The sequence below is a fragment of the Helianthus annuus genome, chromosome 9 (genome assembly GCF_002127325.2).
Source record: "Helianthus annuus cultivar XRQ/B chromosome 9, HanXRQr2.0-SUNRISE, whole genome shotgun sequence".
Lineage (NCBI taxonomy): Eukaryota > Viridiplantae > Streptophyta > Magnoliopsida > Asterales > Asteraceae > Helianthus > Helianthus annuus.
Genome location: NC_035441.2, coordinates 7,441,392 through 7,463,554, shown reverse-complemented (window position 1 = coordinate 7,463,554; position 22,163 = coordinate 7,441,392). Strand labels below are relative to the sequence as shown.

General features: G+C 35.6%; 1 long non-coding RNA gene and 1 pseudogene across 1 annotated transcript; one reads left to right on the top strand and one right to left on the bottom strand.

Annotated features, from left to right (window-relative positions):
- The first annotated feature begins 11,635 nt into the window (after window positions 1–11,635).
- Window positions 11,636–12,318, top strand: LOC110874078. Its single transcript, XR_002555617.2, has 3 exons — window positions 11,636–11,885; window positions 11,971–12,047; window positions 12,120–12,318. It is a non-coding gene; the product is annotated as an uncharacterized LOC110874078 (long non-coding RNA).
- Window positions 12,319–21,174: 8,856 nt separating this feature from the next.
- On the bottom strand, window positions 21,175–21,936 carry LOC110877109 (annotated as a pseudogene).
- Window positions 21,937–22,163: the final 227 nt, after the last annotated feature.

Sequence of the window (22,163 nt, the reverse complement as noted above, 5' to 3'; positions counted from 1 at the left end):
TTTACGCGAACGACGCGTTAAAGTAGCGTAAGCTACCTAAACGGGTCGTAATGGGTCATAAGCAGTTAGGTTTGGTTTTGATTTAGTATGTAGGCTTTGTTAAACAATATTAAATGAGTCCCCATACTCATTTGGTTTACGAAACCTCATTCTATCCGATCTTCCGATTTGGGTCCGGTTTATTTACATAGTTACCTATATTGGGTGCCGTTTGATTCCGTGATCCCTCTACCTTTGCTTGGTTGTTATTCAAGACTTCTAAGCAATATCAAGTGAGTACATAGTCCCCTCTTTTACTGTTTTCAAATGTTTTGGGGTGAAACATGTGTACCTATTTGTTATTTTCATAATTTCGACTATATGATTATACATGCTAGTACATATCTTTTGACAAACTGATTGATGATCTATAGTTTATACACTAATTTACAAAGATTATAAAATTTATTGTTGGTTTGTACTTATTTTATACATTCACCAAACCGATTGGTAGTACGATATAGCGCTATAGGACTAAACACCCCATTCCTGTTGTATGGAATGTCAGAAACCAAATTTTATCCAAATAGAAATTGCCTTTGTGGTATTCCTATAGTCTCTAAGGTGTAGTTTAATACACTAAGGTTTGAAAGAATTCTAAATCACATTTTCTTTTGTATATTTTGATATACTTCCAAAGTATAGTTTGATATGCTCTCATATGTGATATTATTTACCAAAGTATAATTTGAAATACTATGTACAAATCCAACATATATTTCGTTATTTACTAAAACATAGTTGATATGTTATTTACAAAACCAAAGCATAGTTTTGATATGTTATTTACAAAACCAAAGTATACTTATGATATACTATCGAAAACAATTAATTTAACAACTAAAGTATATTTGACATACTATCTGTTTAACTCTTTTGAAACTAAAATATATTTTAATATATTACTTATCCGACTTTCTTAAAACCAAGGTATATTTTTATATACTACAAACCTTTTTATCAAAACAATGTTTCACAAACAACATATTTTATACAAGCTCATTTTTACTTGGTTATTCATTTCATTATGCATTATTATTTTATAACATCTGATTTCTTATCACTTTTTGTATGAAATATAAAATAAAATATTTTAAGCACATGACTACTTTTGTTAAACATTTTCTTTAAACTTACAAGTCATGAATCCTGTTTAAATAAAACCTAGGTAACTCACAGGAATTTTTATGCTGACGTACCTATTTTCACATGTGTTTCAGGTGCTGCATGTGATGATTATTTGATGCATGCTATACATAGGATGGACTCGTGCCTTAGCGACTTTAAAACTTGAAAGACAATGTTTGTATTTAACTGATTTGTAATAAAACAATGAGTTCAATAATTCAATAAAACAAAACTATTTAATCCATGGTTGTGAAACAATGATTCTGTTACAACATTCCCCGACGTTTCCGCCACGATTTGTTGTTTTACTTGGTCGGGGTGTGACAGAAAAGTTGGTATCAGAGCCAATGGTTATAGAGAATTAGGTTATTAGTAATGCTTTGACCTAGACTATAACCTTCCTAGGACCCTAACACAAGATTCTTGTGTTTAGATCTTAAAACAATACCGTCACTTGTCCTTAGGTGACAACCACAACAAGAACACAAATTTCAAATCCGCTTTGAAAACTAATCATCTGTTCTATGATGATTTATTATAAGGTTTTGAATCCTCAAATTTTTAAAATTTCATCAAAGTTTGGGTCCTATAGTGTTAACACGTGCAATCTGGAAGGGTGGATGCCTATATCCTAAGTTTTCTGTCTAAGACTAGAGTGTTAGTATAAATCAACATAATCAGACCAGTCACTCTTACCTGGGAATTCTTGGGATGAGTGTCCACTTATAGGCTAAAGCATGTCTTCGCAGTACATTATATTGATCCATTTACTTTGATTAATCACTGCGTGTCATTTGTTTGTTTGATGTAACGAACGAATGATCACCTTCCTTGTGTTTGTCGATGTTTTCAATACCTCATTTGTTTTTCCAATTGACAACCTCACTCATTTCTCATGTTTCCTTGTCCTTTTTAGACAATGCCTCCTCGACGAGATGCACAACCTCTAACCAACGAAGAAGTCGCAGCCCTTGTCTCTTAGCAAATGGATGTTGTGCTTCCGGGCATAGTAACCCAGATCCATCATTTATACAACAACAATAACAACAACAATGCTCAGTGTAGTTTCAAGACCTTCAATTCTGCTAAACCTTTTAAGTTTTCTGGGTCTCAAGGAGCAACTGCGCTCCTGCAATGGTTCGAAAGTTTGGAGAGCACATTCAGACATGTGCAATGTCCGAATGAGTGTAAGGTTGTGTTTCCATCCAGTGCATTCGAAAAGCGTGCTCTTACATGGTGGAACGGTGTGATGCGTGATAGGGGTGCTGATGTGGCACTAGCTCAAACTTGGGAAAAGGTTCGAACTCTAATGATGAAGGTGTTCTGTCCTTGTCATGAGCTTAGAGCGTTGGAACGGGAATTCGACTACCTAAACCAAGACAGTGGTGAACATTGAGCCTACACTGACCGTTATGAGGAACTGGGCCTGTTATGTCCTGCCATGGTTACGCCTGTGAAGAAGGCGATTGAAAAGTACACTGATGGTCTTCCTGACTTAGTTCAGGATATCTTTACTGGTAGCAACCCTACTACCATCAAACAGGCCATTGAACTATCTGCTACCCTGACTAAATCCCAGATCAGGAAAGGTAAGCTTTTTCGAAAAGACGACCCGAAACCCTCTGACAAGTCTACACAAGAAGAACCGAAGGATAAACCGACTGAGACATCCAAGAAGAAGAAGCGTAAGGCATCACAAAACTGCGCAATAACTGCTCAGAACAATCAGGTTGCACCCAACCAGTCAACACAACCTCGTACAAGGAAAAAACTATGTTGGTACCGCACCTTTGTGCAACAAATGCAACCGTCATCATCTGGAGCAAGTACAGTGTCACAAATGTACCCAATGTGGGCGATTGGGACATTTGACCAATACCTGCCATTATGTTAACCAAGCTGCTGCAAATCTTGTTGCTGCTCAAGCACAGTTCCCGCCTGGGTCGTGTTATAACTGTGGTGACCTTACTCACTACCAAAACAATTGCTCAAGACTTGTTAACGCAAATCCAGCGCGTGGACGAGTGTTTAACATAAACGAGGCAAACGCGAACGACAATGCAGCAGTGAACAATTAGTCTTTTGTATTTCCTAGTATGTTATCTTTCAATGTTTGAATCAACTCAGTTGTTATATAAATAAAATTCGTTGTTTCAATTTTATTTTACGAAACTGTTATGTATGCTTGATACAACCCTTCGATGCCGACACCAAGGAACTGTGTTCCTTACAAAACAAACCACTCGTGTGGTTCTTTCATTTTTATGATCACTTGTGATCTCCCGAAAACCTTAAGCACTCGTTTCTTTTGAAGAAACAAAGGCAAATTCCTATTAAGATCTTCCTATCTTCATAGTTAGATTCTTGAAGTTGTTTAAAGTGCCAAATTGAATCCATAGATTGAATTCCTGATGTGCTTTAAATACTCGTGTGCACAATTAACAAGAAAATTAACAAAATAAAGATCAAGTTAAACAATTATGTGATTATGTGCTTATATGTTTTCTTTTATCTTTTGTGTTTTGTGTAATCCGAATAATCATTATCCAAATCCTCATAGAATCTTCCATATCTCCATTTGGGGAATTCATAGTAGGATATCCAAAGGTACTACCGTAAATCCTTAATGGGCTTCTACGTAATTGTTAAGACCCTTGGATTATGAAGTACTATTCTATAATTCGACCCTTTGAGTGGTCTAGTTAAAAAGATTGATTCAAAACCTGGTTAGGAATATCATGTGAAGATCCCTTAAGTGGTCTATTTAAGGAGATCGTAGGACGGTCTGGTTAAGGATATCATGTGTTGATCTAGTTAAAAAAATCGTTCGTTGATCTAGTTAAAAAGATCCTTTGGTGGTCTAGTCAAGTTACTTCATGTTTATTCGATTGATTTTTCCCCTACACATCATGAAATGAATTGTGCAGACTGTGCAAGGAATTACGTAACTATGGATGCATACATAATTATGGAATTCAGTGCACAGAAACCACAACAAGTTTTGTCATGTGTTAAGACCTATAGTGGTAAGAATAACGAGACGGGAACAATGTAAAAAGGGCATGGTGAATACGCCGCTGGTATTTCCTATATATAAGTGTTCCTTATTACATTGCAAACGTAGCGTTATTTAAGTTACTAAAAGTCCTGGACCATGACCAATGTTATTTTATTTTACACTCTCCGACTCTGATTTCGAGCACACACAAATTTCCGGTAACAGTCTTCATAGGAAACATTCTTCTATCCGTTGTTCGAAACTCCATGTTTTGTTTCTTCAAGGACATCACTTGGGCAAATAACAAATTCACTAAAAATCCAAACGTGGCCCAGAGTTTTACTTAGGGTACGAAGGATTCATTCGAAAGCGAAACAATCACAATTGTCTTCACAAGTTTCCTCTAAAATTAAATTTCGGGACGAAATTTCCTAAAGTAGGGGAGATTGTGACACCTGTGTCACTACGACCATCATACAAATGCAAATCCAATGAAATCTTGTATTTCATTCTTGGGATTTGTATAAATATGTGTATCATTTGCACATATTAGTTCTTTTTCGATTTCGAGCTTTAAATCGCTTTCTGGAAGATTATACGCGAACTGATGCGTAAATGTAATCAGTTTAATGCGCCAAACACTCTGGTATAGTGACATAGACTTAACATACCTTAAATAACCTTTACATAACTTATAAATAAGTTTTGGAGGGTTTGGTGTGTCAAAAACAAGTTTATTCGATCACAGCGGGGACTATTTGTGTCAAACTGCGAAACTATACCGATTTGTATGGTAACGAACATTCCGTAACTTGATCATAAGTTAAACATACCCTAAATATCCTTTACATAACTTAGAAATATGCTTTGAGGGGTTCAGTATGCGAAAATAAACTTTTTGATCAAACAAGGACTAAAAGCGTCAAAAAGTGTATAAATTTGCATGATCGCACATATCTTACATTCCGAGCATATCCGGATATCCAAAAATTTTTGTAATCATTAGAATATTTTATTTTAGTGATTAGAATGCAAAAATACCATTCGTCGCGCAATTTGGATCGTTTTTGTGTCTGTTCGAGTTTTCGTCGTAATTAACCGAATAACGCAACCGTACGACCAAACGAACCGACATCAGTGATATTTTAAGCATTCTTCAAGTACCCTATGCTTTAACATCCTTTTAGAGCCTTGAAAATGGGTTAACAGGGTTTAAACACATCGAAAATGGCTTAAAAGTGTTGTAGGGACCATTTCTGCCATTTTGGCAAAGTTTCTGGATATCGCTAGTAGTGGCGTCGCGCCACAGCCTAATGGTTGTGCTGTGGCGGCACGCCACAGCCTCATCTGGGCAGAAAAAAATCAATTTCAGCAACAGCATGCCTATTTTTGACAACCGGGTTGTTTTTCAGGGGCTTTTGTGTAACATTCTCAATACCATGAGCTAGTTTTGGACACCCATAGAATTGTAAAACAATGTGCCACACATGGATGGTTTTGATCCTGTTTTTTGCAATACCATTTGATGGGTTTTGAGTTCCCCATGTTATGTAAACCATGGGTGACACATGGAAGGTCAAGATCGAAGCTCGTTTATCGATGAACGATGCTAACGGTTCTTCATTTTCTATAAATACCCAACCCCATTTCATTCCAAACCCACACCTTGATTTAAATTTTCTCTAAGTTGAAGGTCAAAGCTTCATACCTGAGAATTTTTGGATCAAATCTCCTAGCTTGGACCTTTTGTAAGTATTCTTTCATACTTTTATGCGTTTTTAAGCGTAAAAGTTAAACTGTGTTTGACTTTCTACTTTGACCAGGTTATGGTCAACACGAAGTTCGTGTGAACTTCACAACGTGAGCGTAATCACGATGGTTATAGTCCCTAGTGACTATACCTAGTGATTACCACGTTGATTAGGTGTAGTGACGAGTTATAGTTTCGGTCAAAATGCGCGTTTATGCGTATTTTGCAACCAAACTATTCTTGGGTATCAAAACCCTTTGTTTTGATGTCAAACTTGTTTTCTGACTTCGTTAAACATGTTTTAACATGTTTAACTCGTCACTTTAGGTTTAGTGCTTACATAGGGTCGTAAAATAAGCGGTCTAAACAACCGCTTAGACTTTCGAACCCGACCCGTTTGGTCGATCATTAGGATTCAATCAATCATATTTTGTGAGCATAGTTGTATAGGGAATAACCTTTCGAGGTTATACCATATGGTCACTACGTTTAGTTAGTTGTATGATAGGTAGTTTATATGCCTTAGGAAAATGACCAAAATGCCCTTTTTACGCATAAATTCATTTTAGGCATATGTAACCTAAAGTTTTACATCTAAACTGATTAGGCAACATTATTAGACATGTTAAGGCATATAATACTTTTCATAGGACTAGTTAGGCGGTCCAAACGCGTTTTACGCGAACGACGCGTTAAAGTAGCGTAAGCTACCTAAACAGGTCGTAATGGGTCGTAAGCACTTAGGTTAGGTTTCGATTTAGTATGTAGGCTTTGTTAAACCATATTACATGAGTCCCCATACTCCTTTGGTTTACGAAACCTCATTCTATCCGATCTTCCGATTTGGGTCTGGTTTATTTACATAGTTACCTATATTAGGTGCCGTTTGATTCCGTGATCCCTCTAGCTTTGCTTGGTTGTTATTCAAGAGTTCTAAGCAATATCAAGTGAGTACATAGTCCCCTATTTTACTGTTTTCAAATGTTTTGAGGTGAAACATGTGTACCTATTTGTTATTTTCAAAATTTCGACTATATGATTATACATGCTAGTACATATCTTTTAACAAACTGATTGATTATCTATGGTTTATACACTAATTTTCAAAGATTATAAAATTTATTGTTGGGTTGTACTTATTTTATACATTCACCAAATCGATCGGTAGTACGATATAGCGCTATAGGACTATACACCTCATTCCTGTTTGTGAAACAATGATTCTGTTACAACACTCGCCGACGTTTCCGTCACGATTTGTTGTTTTACGTGGTCGGGGTGTGACAATAGCCACACCATCATTACTTTGTTTTTATTGTGTGACGAACTAATAATAAATGTCATAGGAAAAACATATATATGTGACCAAAAGTTAGACAATAGCAACACTTACAATAAATTCATGTGGTCGTTGCTACCTTTTAACCATACTTAATATACAAAATGTTTGATTACAACTCTTTTTGTCTCACTTTTATTTAACTGATGTGGCTAAAACATTCTTTTTAGTAAATATATGTGACTATATAATACATAGAGACACACTTTAATTAAATTTATGTGGCTATTAAAACCCTTTAGCCACACTTAATTGAGGAAATGCTATATTTTAACTAAAAATGTTGGGGGGGGGGGGTAGTTGCACGGACCTCCCATCCGCCGGAGTATTGCAACTCCGCAAGCTAGCTTAGCCCCATAGCTGCCTGGCGGTGATTACCCACGGTGAAGAGCCCCAACACCCCAATAGGGCATTGTCGGGAATCGAACCGGTGACCTCAAGAAGAGGCTGGGTGAGCCTGGCCAACTGGGCTACCCCAGAAGGTTTTTAACTAAAAATGTTGTTACCCTTTAGCCACACTTTTAAGTTCTAAGGCCACTAAAAAGTGTATGTGGCCGTATGATACCTACGATGACTCGAGGTTTGGTCACACTGGATATGAAATAAATATTTGTGGCGAAAGACATAGTCACACTTTTTTGGTGTGGCTGTATCCCTATTTTGGCATTGTGTTCGCTACACTACTGGTAAAGTATCCACACTCCATAAAACTTGTAACAACAAAAGATACTTTGTTACGAATACAACTCTATACTAAATGATTTTTATACTGTCACATCGAGAAAATTATAAAAAAGAATAGGATACTGACACTGATGTTGCTTGGTCGATATATAATAATTATTACTTAAAAAAAATTAAATAATACTTCCAAAATGTTTTTTTTCGTGAAAGTAAAAAAATAATTACAAACAATAAAAACCAAACTGAAACAAAATATCCAACGGGTGAGATGCAAGGGTTAGAGTTTATGATCGTTCACACACGTATTGTAGCTTGTTAGTCGCACACCAGGTACAGCCAAAACATCAACGACTCATTTTCGACTACGATCTTGGTTGGCGGAGCAGACACACCTAAGTCGGCGCCACCACAGGCACCAGTAACGTGATGGATATCATATGACATTTTTGTAATTTTATACTTTGGGAAATTTTAGTAATTAAGGCAAAGTAAGAAAAGTCAAGTGGTAGATTTATACAAAATTGAATACTATTTATTATTGCATTATTTAAACTAGAGTAAAGTTCTTTTTGAGTCCCTGTGGTTTGTGCATTTTAACCATTTGAATCCAAAAGCCAAACTTGTTTTGATTTGACTCCTTGTGGTTTCTAATTTTAACCATTTGAATCCAAAACGTAAACAACATTCAATTAGAAACATTTGGTTTTTTGATTCAAATGGCTAAAATTAGAGATCACAGGGACTCAAATGGTTAAAATTAGAGAGCACAGGGACTCAAATCAAGACAAGTTTGGTTTTTGGATTCAAATAGTTAAAATGCACAAACCATAGGGACTCAAAAAGGACTTTACTCTTTAAACTATTTATGGAAGAGCTATGCAATAACATTTGTACTAAAAGCATAAAGATTTATACAAAATTGAATACTAGGAAAGAAGAGAAAGTTGTAAATAAATATAAGAGTAAACTTCTGTTTTGCGTCTGTGGTTTGGTCGTTTTAACGGTTTTGCCTCAATCATTTAAAAACGACCATTTTCCTCTAATAGTTTACTATGTTTTTCCTATTTACACTCTGTTCCCGAGACTCATTTAACAGGGGGAGGGGAGGGAAAAGAGATGAAAATATTAAAAACCATGTTCTCGAGTTTCATTTAACAGGGGGAGGGGAGGGAAAAGGGAGGAAAATATGACCAAATATAACCATATATTCATACTCCCAAATTGGAGAGAAAATTTTCCTTCCCCTCCCCTCCCCTCCCCTCACCTCCTCCTGTTAAATGACTCGGGAACATAGTGTTAGTTTACCGCCTCTAATTCCATCCAAATTGTTTATTAACTAAAAAGGTATTTTATTAACTTCAAGTATAAAACTTCCATTCAACAGTATTACCCTTACCGGGCCCTAATCCATCTTAGCACTCCACATATTGTATTTCTGTCTTTGGCTAAGTTTTATTTTTAGCTATTTGGCAAAAATAGGTTATATGTTGGGCTTTTACGAAAAAAAAAAGTTATAAAGTCAAGCCAAATGGAATAAAGCGAGCAAACTTGATCATTAATTGAACCGAACTCAAGCTTAAGTATCTAGCTAGATTTTTAAATTTAAATCAACCTGAGCTGGCTTGGTATAAAGTTTTAAGCTCGCCTTGGTTTGCGCATCGCGCGGATACCCTCTTAAGTTTTATGTTCCTTCCGCATCGCGCGGATACCCTTTTAGGAAACTCGCGTGATGTGGCAGCGGTAACAATAAGCTACACTTCATTAATTTTAATGTCAAATTATTATTTAATTGAAATGCATACTATCTATTTTCAAAATTTTTAGAATACCATCTACATGACGCGCCGCCTCCTCGTTGGAGCGGCGATGTGGTGCGCCGTCATCTTTACAGGACTGACGTGCTTGCTACCCGCCATCTTTCTCACGCCGCCACCTGCCATCTCTCCGCAATATGAAACTCTCATGTCTATGCTCATTCGGGTTTTTATGCGGAGCCTCATACTAGGCCTGGCAAAATAAACTCTTACATCCATGTTTTTTTTGGTGCTTATGGGTCTTTTATTTTACCTATTGGGTCAATCTGGGTAACATGTAATTTTTAATGGGTCTAAATGGGCCGAAATAAAAAAAATCAAGGGTATGGACAGGTCAGGATAGGTATACAATCGTATACTCTATGTAGTATACAATTAGGGGGGGGCAATTCTGACCCAAATGCATAAACATGGGTCATTTTGGACCCTAATTTAATTATTATGGGTTAAATTGGGTCTCCTTGCAATAATTCGCGGGTCCAATTGGGTCAGAACTAAACTGGAGAAATTAGTTGAAGGGTCAATTTGGGTTTAGAAGGAAAAAGGGACGGGTTGAACGGGTTATTAGAAGAAAAAAGGAACGGGTTCTCTAGGGTTTCTTCTCAGTTCTACTCACAATAGGGGGGGCAATTCTGACCCAAATGCATAAACATGGGTCATTTTGGACCCTAATTTAATTATTATGGGTTAAATTGGGTCTCCTTGCAATAATTCACGGGTCCAATTGGGTCAGAACTAAACTGGAGAAATTAGTTGAAGGGTCAATTTGGGTTTAGAAGGAAAAAGGGACGGGTTGAACGGGTTATTAGAAGAAAAAAGGAACGGGTTCTCTAGGGTTTCTTCTCAGTTCTACTCACAAGCAGCGGGCGACGACCTCCGCCACAGACCTCCGCCGTCTCCTCCGCTACAAACCCACATCGTCTTCGACGTCTCCTCTGGCACAAACCCCCACCGTCTCCGCCATCATCTCCTCCGAGCGTCGCCACCATCAGGTTTGTATTTGTCTCGTCATTCTTTCTCTCCACTGATGTCCCGAGACACCAATCGACCCCCCGGTGACAACAGACCCGAACCAACCCACATCCTCAGCTAACCGGCTAACCCAGACACCGATTTAAGTCGAACCCCTGTTACCGGACCCAAACAGTTCCATGGAATTGAAATTAATCTTGAATAAATTTAGTTTCTAAGTGTAGCAGATGTATTTGAAGTTTTGAGTTTCTCTAGAGTTTTAAGTTTCTGGGGTGAGTTTTACTGTTTTAGTTTGAATGTGGAGTACTTTTGTGCTGTTTACTTACCGGTAACTTGTAGTTTTGGGCCTGTTTGCAGCTTCATTTTGGTGATACTCTTTGTTGATTCAATGTGCCTTTTTTTTCTGAGCACCAAGTGCTTGATGAAATTCCCCAATGAGAGTACAGTTTCAAAAAATGATACTTTCATGTATGGTTTTCAGTATATTTCTTTTTGCATCACGTGTGGAGAATTCAGTTGTATATTGAAGAGGAGATGTGCAATGCGGATCAAGTTATTAGTGACATGGCGAAAGACATGAAAGAAAAGTTTGATAAATATTGGAAAAATTATTCCATGATTTTGTCTTTTGCGGTTATTCTAGATCCTCGGTACAAGGTTAAGCTTGTTGAATATTGTTTCTCAAAGCTTAACATGACATTTGAAGAGAGTGAATGAAATTGAAGTGTATTGTGGATGGTATGCATAAACTATATGATACGGAGTATAATATTCAATCGAAGACAATGCATGATTCTTTAATACCCGAGAGTTCAAATGTTGGTGGCAATACGCTCGATGAGATGGATGGGTTCGATACATTTCAAAGCCAATTCAAAGTTGCTGATAATGAAAAGTCACGGTTGACATTGTATTTGGAGGAACAAAACGTTGATAGAAAAGTAGAACTTGATGTTTTACAATATTGGAAGGAAAATCAAGTAAGGTATCCAAAACTGGCTATAATGGCTCGCGATATATTGAGCATCCCGATTACTACTGTTGCTTCCGCATCATCTTTCAGTATTGGAGGTCGGGTGTTAAGTAAGTATCGAACTTCATTGCTATCATCAAATGTTGAAGCATTGCTATGCACACGTGATTGGTTATTTGATTTAAAAGGTATTAAAGTTCATTCTCTTTGCAACTTAATTTGTATAATTATAAATTATTTAATAATTCAACTTTAATTTTTTTACGTGTTCAGATGAAAACGAGAATGAAATGGATGAAGATCTTGTTGAAGACATTGAAGCATTGATTCCAACTTTTGGCAACTTTTAGGTAATTAATTTAGACTATGTTAAAACAATTTATTATATATATTTACGATAAATTTGACCCGTTATAACATAGGGACTTTAAAGGAAGCATCCGTGAAGAAGCGCAATTCGTCAAGACGTTTTGTATGTTATTGAATTAGATCTTTTGTAAATGCAAGGAACCGAACTAGATCTTTTGTAATTTTCAGTTTACTTAACGGTTTGCAACTTTAGTAATTTGTAACCTGACTTCTATGATTATTATATTTAGTTTTATGGTTCTGGTTTGATTATTATCACATTGGTTCAAGTTGTCAAGTTTAGATCTACTAGCTGTTGGTGCGGTGCTCGTCCCATTGAGCAAGTGAGAATGCATTTTTCGTCGATCGCTTCTAGTTTCTCCAGTTTCAAGAATTAAGTTAACGGGTAATCACTCTATATCCTCTATACTAATACTTGCCCTAAATTCAAATTCATCCTCGTTAAATTGACAGAATGATTCTGTTCATTTTTCAAGAGTTTAAAGTTCTGGGTATTATTTTATCTTGAAAAGTTTGAACCTTTGCTATTTGATGCCGTATAGTGCTTTACGAAATCTGATAAATGATACTTGTTGATTCCAGCATAAATATTAGCCTAATCCATCATAAACATCATTCTCCTCTGTTGATGCAACCTGTAAGTCAAAGATCTACTTAGTTTTGCTACCTACTTTTTTCTTATTTATTCCAGCTTCAATTTTTTGTCAAGATATATAATGTAACTCATATAGCTAAACTTTTAACCATAGTCAAAAGTTTCAACAAAAGTTTCTTCAGACTCTTGTCTACCCATATTTAATAATTGCTTTAATTTAACAGGGACCACAAGCTATAAACAAAAAGTTAAAAATATAAATGTGTAACTAAGTATCTCTACGATGCTATGACCAAACCCTTTCCGGTTATTTTTTGGTCAACAAATTCTTTTACGAGTTTTTCCTCCTCTTCAGCCCTAACAACTAGAGATGGGCAAATCGGGTTTTTTTTGTATACCCGGAACCGGTTTTTACCCGTACCCGGTTCTTAACTGAGTCTGACCGGACCCGATTCTTCTAGGACCAGGTTCCGGTTAGTACCCGGTTTCAAACCAAAATTACCGGAACTGTTCCTAACCGGTCCGGGTATGTTGTAACCGGTTCCTCCGAGGAACCGGTACCTCCGGGTATCTTCCAGAAAAAGCTGCAATAAAGTTGTCCGAATCGATTCCTAACGGCTTTATATCCGTTGGAATCGATTAATTGCCATTAAAACTTTAAAATCGGTTTCAAGTATTTATAAGCATATCACCTTCAACCAAAACTTAGTCTCACTCAAATCGGTTTCAACATTCAAGTTACACCTCAAAACTCGGTTATGGCATGCAACTAGGGGTGCAAACGAGCCAAGCCGAGCCCGAGCTCGAGCTCGTTTAACATATTGAAGCTCGAGCTCGGCTCGATTCGAGCTTTATTTCTGAAGCTCGAGCTCGGCTCGAAGGTAATTTTCCAAGCTCGAGCTCGGGCTCGACTCGTTTAGTATTTATTAATTAATTTATATTAATTATAACTATTGTTATATATATAATTTAGTTATTTTTTATATTTATATAAATGGTAACTATTATTATATAAATATATGTTTAATATGTTAATAAAAAAATATTCAAACAGAAAGCTCGATTAGGCTCGCGAGCCGGCTCGAGCTCAATAAGCAAAGCTCGGGCTCGAGCTCGTTTAGTAAACGAGCTTGTTGTTAGGCTCGGGCTCGAGCTCGTTTAAGCTCAGCTCGTTCGAGCTTTTTTTTCGAGCCGATCTCGAGTAGCTCACGAGTAGCTTGGCTCGTTTGCACCCCTACATGCAACGATGAAGTGATCATTGTTTTGGAAACCAAATAGAAACCCCCAAGTTTGGAAGCACTTTGATCTGTGCCTGATGTCTGATAGTCATGAAATGGCACGTTGCAAAGGTTGTGGGAAGTTCATGAAGGCTACGACGAACTCGACCCTTAAAAAACAAACCGACCGTCATTGTCCGGTGACAAAGGCTGCGGCGAAGAAAAGTGAAGGCGATGAATCATCCGGAACCGGTTCGAAGGTTTAGTATGTTTATGTGATGTTGGTTTGAGTGTGTTTTATGTTAATCTTATTTTAGATATGATGTTTAGGTATGATGTTTGTTTTTAATGTATGGTAGGTAGGTAATGTTTGGTTGTAATGTTTTAATGTAATTGGTTTTATTTTAATCCTGCCGGTTCTTTGTGTTTATGGAGGAACCGATTCCGGGTAGGAACCGGGTACGACCCTATTTTTTTTATAAAAGGTGGAATCGGGTACGAACCTACGGGTTTTTTGAACCCGGAATCGGTTCTTCTATACAGCGGATAGGAACTAGAACCGCGGTTCCTGGTCGAGTCTACTGGGTTGGGTTTAGAACCAGTTATTATGCCCATCTCTACTAACAACCCACAAGAAAATAAATTTGCTACCGCTCAAACCCCATGCAATTTTGCTCAAACCCCATGCAATTTCTTCCATTTGTTCATGTCCAAGTTGTGCCATGCTCACGATTGATATGTAAACAACTGATTTATGTGGTTTATCATCTAGCCAAGTGATGCATTCCTTGTTGTTCACTTGATGAGATTGAACCAGTAATCTCTATCATCTTCTAGTAGTTTATAAAGGTCTATAGATGGAAGTGTTGGCCCTATCATTATCAACTTCCACATCTTTCTTAGGTATGATGTTTGTTTTTAATGTATGGTAGGTAGGTAATGTTTGGTTGTAATGTTTTAATGTAATTGGTTTTATTTTAATCCTGCCGGTTCTTTGTGTTTATGGAGGAACCGATTCCGGGTAGGAACCGGGTACGACCCTATTTTTTTTATAAAAGGTGGAATCGGGTACGAACCTACGGGTTTTTTGAACCCGGAATCGGTTCTTCTATACAGCGGATAGGAACTAGAACCGCGGTTCCTGGTCGAGTCTACTGGGTTGGGTTTAGAACCAGTTATTATGCCCATCTCTACTAACAACCCACAAGAAAATAAATTTGCTACCGCTCAAACCCCATGCAATTTTGCTCAAACCCCATGCAATTTCTTCCATTTGTTCATGTCCAAGTTGTGCCATGCTCACGATTGATATGTAAACAACTGATTTATGTGGTTTATCATCTAGCCAAGTGATGCATTCCTTGTTGTTCACTTGATGAGATTGAACCAGTAATCTCTATCATCTTCTAGTAGTTTATAAAGGTCTATAGATGGAAGTGTTGGCCCTATCATTATCAACTTCCACATCTTTCTTATCCACTCTATCACTTAAAAATTTATAATTAAAAAAAAAATCTTATCACGGAGGTGAAACATGATTGCTACATATATTGTTATTTTATTACGTACGCATCTGTCACCTAAAAATATACATCTTAGAGCATTCACATCCAAGGTATCAAATTTTGTGAGTGGTGTTTTTAAAATATAAAAAGTATAAAAAGTGGTTGTGAGTGGAGGAGAGAGAAAATGTTACCGTTCATCTGTATATTTGGGGGGACACTTTTCCCGCCCTATAATTTTTTAATATATTTTGAAAGTGGTTGTGAGTGGAGGAGAGAGAAACTGTAATGATAAAGGTATAAAAAATATTATTTAATTGAAAAGGAGAGAGAAAATGTAGTGTTTTTTAGTGTAATTTAGGGTGAAAATATGGTGGAATGAATGTGAATGCTCTTAACAAGTTTGTTTACATAATAATAAAACGCTAAGATCTCAACATTTAGGTTGGAAGGTGTGAGATAAAGCTTCCACATATACGCCACGCAAACATTACAGTAGATTTTAGTTCAAAAATGTTACATCTGTTAATTTAGATCGCGTGGTTTAGCGCCACTTTTGAAGAAAAATAATAAAAAAACAGTAAACAAAAACATTTGAATGGCTCACTCAAAGTGGCCCCCACCATATATATATCTTTCGCACTCGCAATGGTGATGGCGGAGAGTTGTATGGCGCCCATTTGGCAGAGGGGGATGGTGTTGAGGGCGTCACTAAGCTGAGCTGATGGGGGGCGTTACCCAACACCGACCAGTCTTAGAGCGAAGAGATTAGTAATATGTTTGCCGTTACTATAGTCTATATTATATATATATATATATATATATATATATATATATATGTGTGTGTGTAAGTATAATAGTTAGTGGGATTACAATATTCGGTCAATATTAGTTCGGTTCGATGCAGTCTTGATACTTGATATATCAACCGAAAGTGATATGCTTAATTGTATATCAACACATGTTTTTATATCGGCTAATCTATAAAAACAAAAATCGGTACTAATATCAACCAATATCGGCTCGGCTAATCATGGCACCATTAATGTACCGACACTCGCTATAGCTTATGGTACAAAAAAGTACTCTATTACGATACTAAAACAATGAAAAAGATAAACGGTCTCATCTTATGTATTAAAAAATAAAACGAATCATCTTAAAATTTCGTGCTTATTTTTATGTACGTTTTCAATTTATTTACGTTTTAACGGATTTTTTTGGAAACTAGTTGGGTCAGCTATAATATGTTTTTATTAGACAACAATATAATTCGATATACTTTATGTTTCAATATCGCGGCAACACGTGAGACAACTTGCATATATTAATTGGCAACTTGCTTTCACTTGCATCTTTTTAGACCACCCGTAGTGGTTGCAAATTTGGGCGTTTTTGGGGCTTAATCATGCCCAATATCGCCCCTTTTCCACTACGCATGGGCGTGATTTGCTTTTTTTTTTTGTTTGGGCGTTTTATAAATCACGCCGGGTGGGGGAAATTTTGTCCAATCACATGTCAGCTTACATTATTTGGCCAATAGGATTTTTTAAATGTTTTATTTTATTTTATTTTATTTTATTACAAACATAATGCCCCAAAATCCCCACATCCCCACTGCACTCATTTTAGAAAACGCCCAATAATACCCCATTGCTGACTGGGCTATCACATGACGCAAAACGCCCAAAGATGAATATTGCCCACTACGCATAGTCTTAGTGTTGAAAATTACTACTTTTTTTCATGGTATGATACCTATTTAGGGATCAAACTTTGACACTTAGACTAAAGGGTATGGAGAGGATGGGTTTGGAGAGGATGAGCCGTCACGTAGGCGCCACGTAGGAGTGGCTTGGAGGGGATGGACCTAGGGGGGTGGGGGATGAACCCCTTTATGTATATATATGTGTGTATGTATAGGTATATGTGAGAGGCAAGAGGAGAAAGTGGTCCGGCTACCCCGGCTGTGGGTGGCCGGTTGTGCCGAGCCGAGCCCCAGGGGGCGGTGTGGGGGTCCGGCGCCGGGCCTAGCCGAGCATCAGCCGGCCCCCATACCTTCCAGTCTTATCGAGTCCTTGTTAACACGTGCTCAATTGTGAAGAGAGGGAGTTATCATCACTTCTTCACAGAATAACTTTCCAATGCTAATTAGTCCTGGATCAACTGGTTTGGAAGTAGGCCGAATTTCATAGCCTTTCAATAGGAGGTTATGGGTTTAAATCTTTTTTGGTTTAATATTCTTCAGGTGAGTTAGTTAGAGGTGTTATCACAGTGGGTCTTCTAGCAATAGGTTTACCCTGAAATGGTGGGTAAGCCTGGTCATCATTGTTTTATGTGTTCGAAGGGTGTGAGTGACATTTCGACCATCAGTTTGCCCAAATGACCAGGCTTATATAGTATTCGTTTGCCGTTAAAAAGTAACTTTCAAATAAACCATGAAGAAATGAAATACATTCAACAAATGGAGTACACAACTTACAGACGAGAACCTAACAAGCCCTTAAACTTACAGAAAATATATAAACGAAAAACTGCAGCCAACCACCATTCGAATTGATGAATAAAAGTAAAAAATATGGTAGCTATGGAGATTTTTTTTTTTTTTTACAAAAATAACTAAAGTTTTTACTTCACTATCAAAATAAATAAAATTTAATGTTTTATTGATATTCGTACATCTATACAAAATTATACCTTTACAAAAACTAACAATATATTTATACATTATTATTGTTGTTGTTGATGTTACTTTTATTATTATTGTGTCGTTTATACATATGCGGATGACAACAACATAAAATGTAATATTAGGAATAATAGATTTTAATAATACTTATTAGCCGTTAACCGACAACAGTTCTAACTTCCAAAATAACCAGTGGTCGTCCCGCTTTTTCATATATTGTAAATTAATGTACTTTTACTAAACCAAAAAGGATAAAGGAAAAAAAGAAATTAAGATCTGTTAGTAACGTCTATTAGTTTACAATATATGAAAAGTTGGGACCACCACTGGTTAATTTTTAAGTTGAGACCGCTGTCGACCAACTACTAATAATTTATATTATTAAAATCCATTATTTCATATTATTATAAAGTCGTAGTTATTGTTATTGTTACCTATGTAAACTTTTCTTTTCTCTAATTATAAATTGATCATATAAGGACTTTAACGTTTTTTTTATAATTGTTATTGTTTCTTATTTTAATAGGGGTTTTTCATGTCTTTTGTTTGTTTCTTATTTTAATATTTTGGTTTTAGCTTTTCACTGTTAACGTGATTTTTTTTCTAAAAGGGTGTAGTTGAAAATTTTTTTTACCAAAATAGGTAGTTTCAAAAATATTTATTAAAATAGGTATTTTTTAAAAAACTCAACTTTTCTCCCTCCAAATCTTTTAGGTAAAGATAATTTCTATTTAAAACAATGTTCATTAACAACATGACTTATAAAAAAAGAATTAAATGTTATTTTTAAATTCATGAAAAAAAAATATTCTTTAACATGAGTTAAGAAAAAAATAGATAGTACGACTTTATAACAAATTTTTTAAATGATATTAAAATTATTTTATTAATAGTTTTTAACTATATTTTAAGAACGTTATTAAGAAAAAGTTTTTAGGGGTGTTAAACGGGTTTTTTTTTCAACGCAAAACTAACCCAATCAAATAAAATTTTGACATAAAACACATACCGATAAATTAAATTAAAAAAGGGGTTAAACAAGTTAACTCACGAACCCGTCGGATTGACACAAAACAGACTAGTTAGCTAAACAAGATCATAGGTTCAACCTAAAACTAACCCGTTTATACTAAATCCAAACTCCTGAAAGCTCATAAAAGACGATATTCTTAAGGATATTATATCAACCATTTATAACTCATATTATTTGATCGTTCTATTTTATAAAATGTCTTGAAAAAATAAATATTTTTTATTATTTTAAAACATACTTAAAAGTTTTCTAACAAAATTAAAAAAAAATTGTTATAAGAAAACTAATAGAATGTTTATGAAAGAATAATAGAATGTTTATGAATGAATATAAACTTTTCTATTAAAAAGAGTTTTAACTAAGTAAAAGAAAACGTTTATATTTAAAAGAAATTAATAACCTTTTCATCAAACTTGATTTGACTGAACATGTTTTTAACTTTATTAGAAACTTATTTTTTTAACTCAATCTAAAAAAACATTGTTTTAAATAGAAAGTACTTTTATCCAATAAGATTAGGAGTGAGAAAAACTAGTTTTTATAAAAATACCCATTTTAGTAAATATTTTTAAAACTACCCATTTTGGTAAATAACTTTTCTAACAACACTCTTTTGGTAAAAAAACTCCTATTAACGTTGCGTATACGTTTTAGTGTTGCGAATACGTTTCCGTTTCAATTTTATCAAAACTTGGTATGCCCTCGCCGTGAAGCGTGGGTGCATTTATCATTAATTATAAAAATATTATATTCATCATATACTCCGTGTAACAATTATTAATAGGAAGAAGAATAACAAATTATAATTTACAATATTATTTGTATTTACTTTAAATATAAGTTATATTTAAAAAAATATAAAATATAAAACTAATATTATTTATATATATTATTAAATGCAATATAATACATAATTTTAATTATATGAAAAATAAATATATTTATTATGTATTACATATCTTTTAGTGATCAACCATGTAATATATGTGAGCGTTAGTTATTAGCATAAGTTAGTTTTTATGATCGATTCACATTTTAATAAAAAATAACATAGTTATATGAAGTTTTTTACTAATCATATACTTATATCATTTTTATTATACAATCCCGTGTAATACATAATCTATAACCTAATATATTATATAATACTAGGATATTATTTTATTTATCAATCAAAAGTTTATAACTAAACCGTATAAGGAAAGCGTCAACTAAAAAATGTTGGCCAAATTTAAGAAAAAAAGAAAAAAAAATATTATCCTGTTCTTCAAAGCTGAGTTTTAAAGTAACCATAAAGTAACCATAATATGAATATGATTTGTTTTTACTAAAATTTAATCAACCAGAATTGTAAATATATTTACTCCTAGAATTTAATTTCGATCATTCAAAGCAACTGGATTCTGAATATTGTTCCTCTTTGTTGTATTATCAGTATTAGATAGGTGTTTATTTATTCGTTATAAAACCATTAAACCGTGAACAGCTTAATATGTTTCCTTCCTCGGTAAATAAACTCAAAAATGGCCTGTATTTTATGTAAGGGCCAATATAGTTCAAACCATTAGACCATGTGTAGTGGTTAAGAAATATAATGCCCCCACCATAGGGCATTATCCGACACGTGGCAACTCAGTCAACGTGGTGCGTTATTGCAAAATTGGCGTAGTGGGAATAATGCCCAAATAATGCCCCTTTCAATCCTTAAAAAAAACAAAAAAAAAAAAAAACAAAGTGATTTCTCATTGGTTGGTCAACACAAGTCAAAGTTCCAACAATTGCAAAATGGCGTTTTAATAATCACGCCACATTCATTTTTTTTTGAAAAATAACGCCCGGTAACGCTCTGTGTAATGGCGGCCGGGGCGTTATAAGGCGTTCTTTTTTTAAAAATTTTTTAAAAATCACGCCCCACTACGGATGGTCTTAGCAATGATTTGTTTAGGTTCGTTTTAGGTTTTTAACAATAAAAAAAACCGTTATTAGGTAGAATATGTGTTATTGGTGGAGAATGAGGCGTGAGTAGGCTATGTGGGTGTGGAACACCACTCCTCCCCCCAACAAGAAATTAATTTGCTGAGAACAAATCATATTAATTTCTTTATAGATACAAATAAATATGGATACAAATATTACACACTTTCTTGTATTTAGCATTTATAAAATAACTCCATCCCCTATCTTTCTTGTATTTAGCATTTATAAAATAACTCCATCCCCTATCTGCATGATGGTAAATCACATTCATGCTTTAAATAGTTCGGATACAAATTCATCGATATCCTTGTCAGAGCTCCCGCCTTCATCGACAGCTGCTTTAGCTAATTCTCTCCATTTTGCGGCATTCTTTCGGGTTACAACTCCCCTCTCATCCTCCATAATCTTCATTATACACGACACTATATTTTCTCTTGTCACTATCCCTTTCTCATTAGCCTTAACTCTCACTCCAACATCCCAAATTTCATCTAGCAACTTAGCGTTCGTATTTGATCTGTCCATTGAGGCATTCCAACAACCGGGACTCCTAGACTAATTGCTTCAAGAGTTGAGTTAAACCCACAATGTGTAACAAAGCATCCTACTGATTTGTGTGCTAACACATCCAATTGTCTACACCATGCCACGACCATACCCTTTCCGGTTATTTTTTGGTTTGCAAATTCTTTTGGGAGTTTTTCCTCCTCTTCAGCCCTAACAACCCACAAGAAATTAAATTTGCAATCACTCAATCCACAAGCAATTTCTTCCATTTGTTCAAGTCCAAGTTGTGCCATGCTCCCGAATGATACGTAAACAACTGATTTCTCTGGTTTATCATCTGACCAATTCATGCATTCCTTATTGTTGCACGGACCTCCCATCCGCCGGAGTATTGCAACTCCGCAAGCTAGCTTAGCCCCATAGCTGCCTGGCGGTGATTACCTACGGTGAAGAGCCCCAACACCCCAATAGGGCATTGCCGGGAATCGAACCGGTGACCTCAAGAAGAGGCTGGGTGAGGCTGGCCAACTGGGCTCCCCCAGAAGGTTTTTAACTAAAAATGTTGTTACCCTTTAGC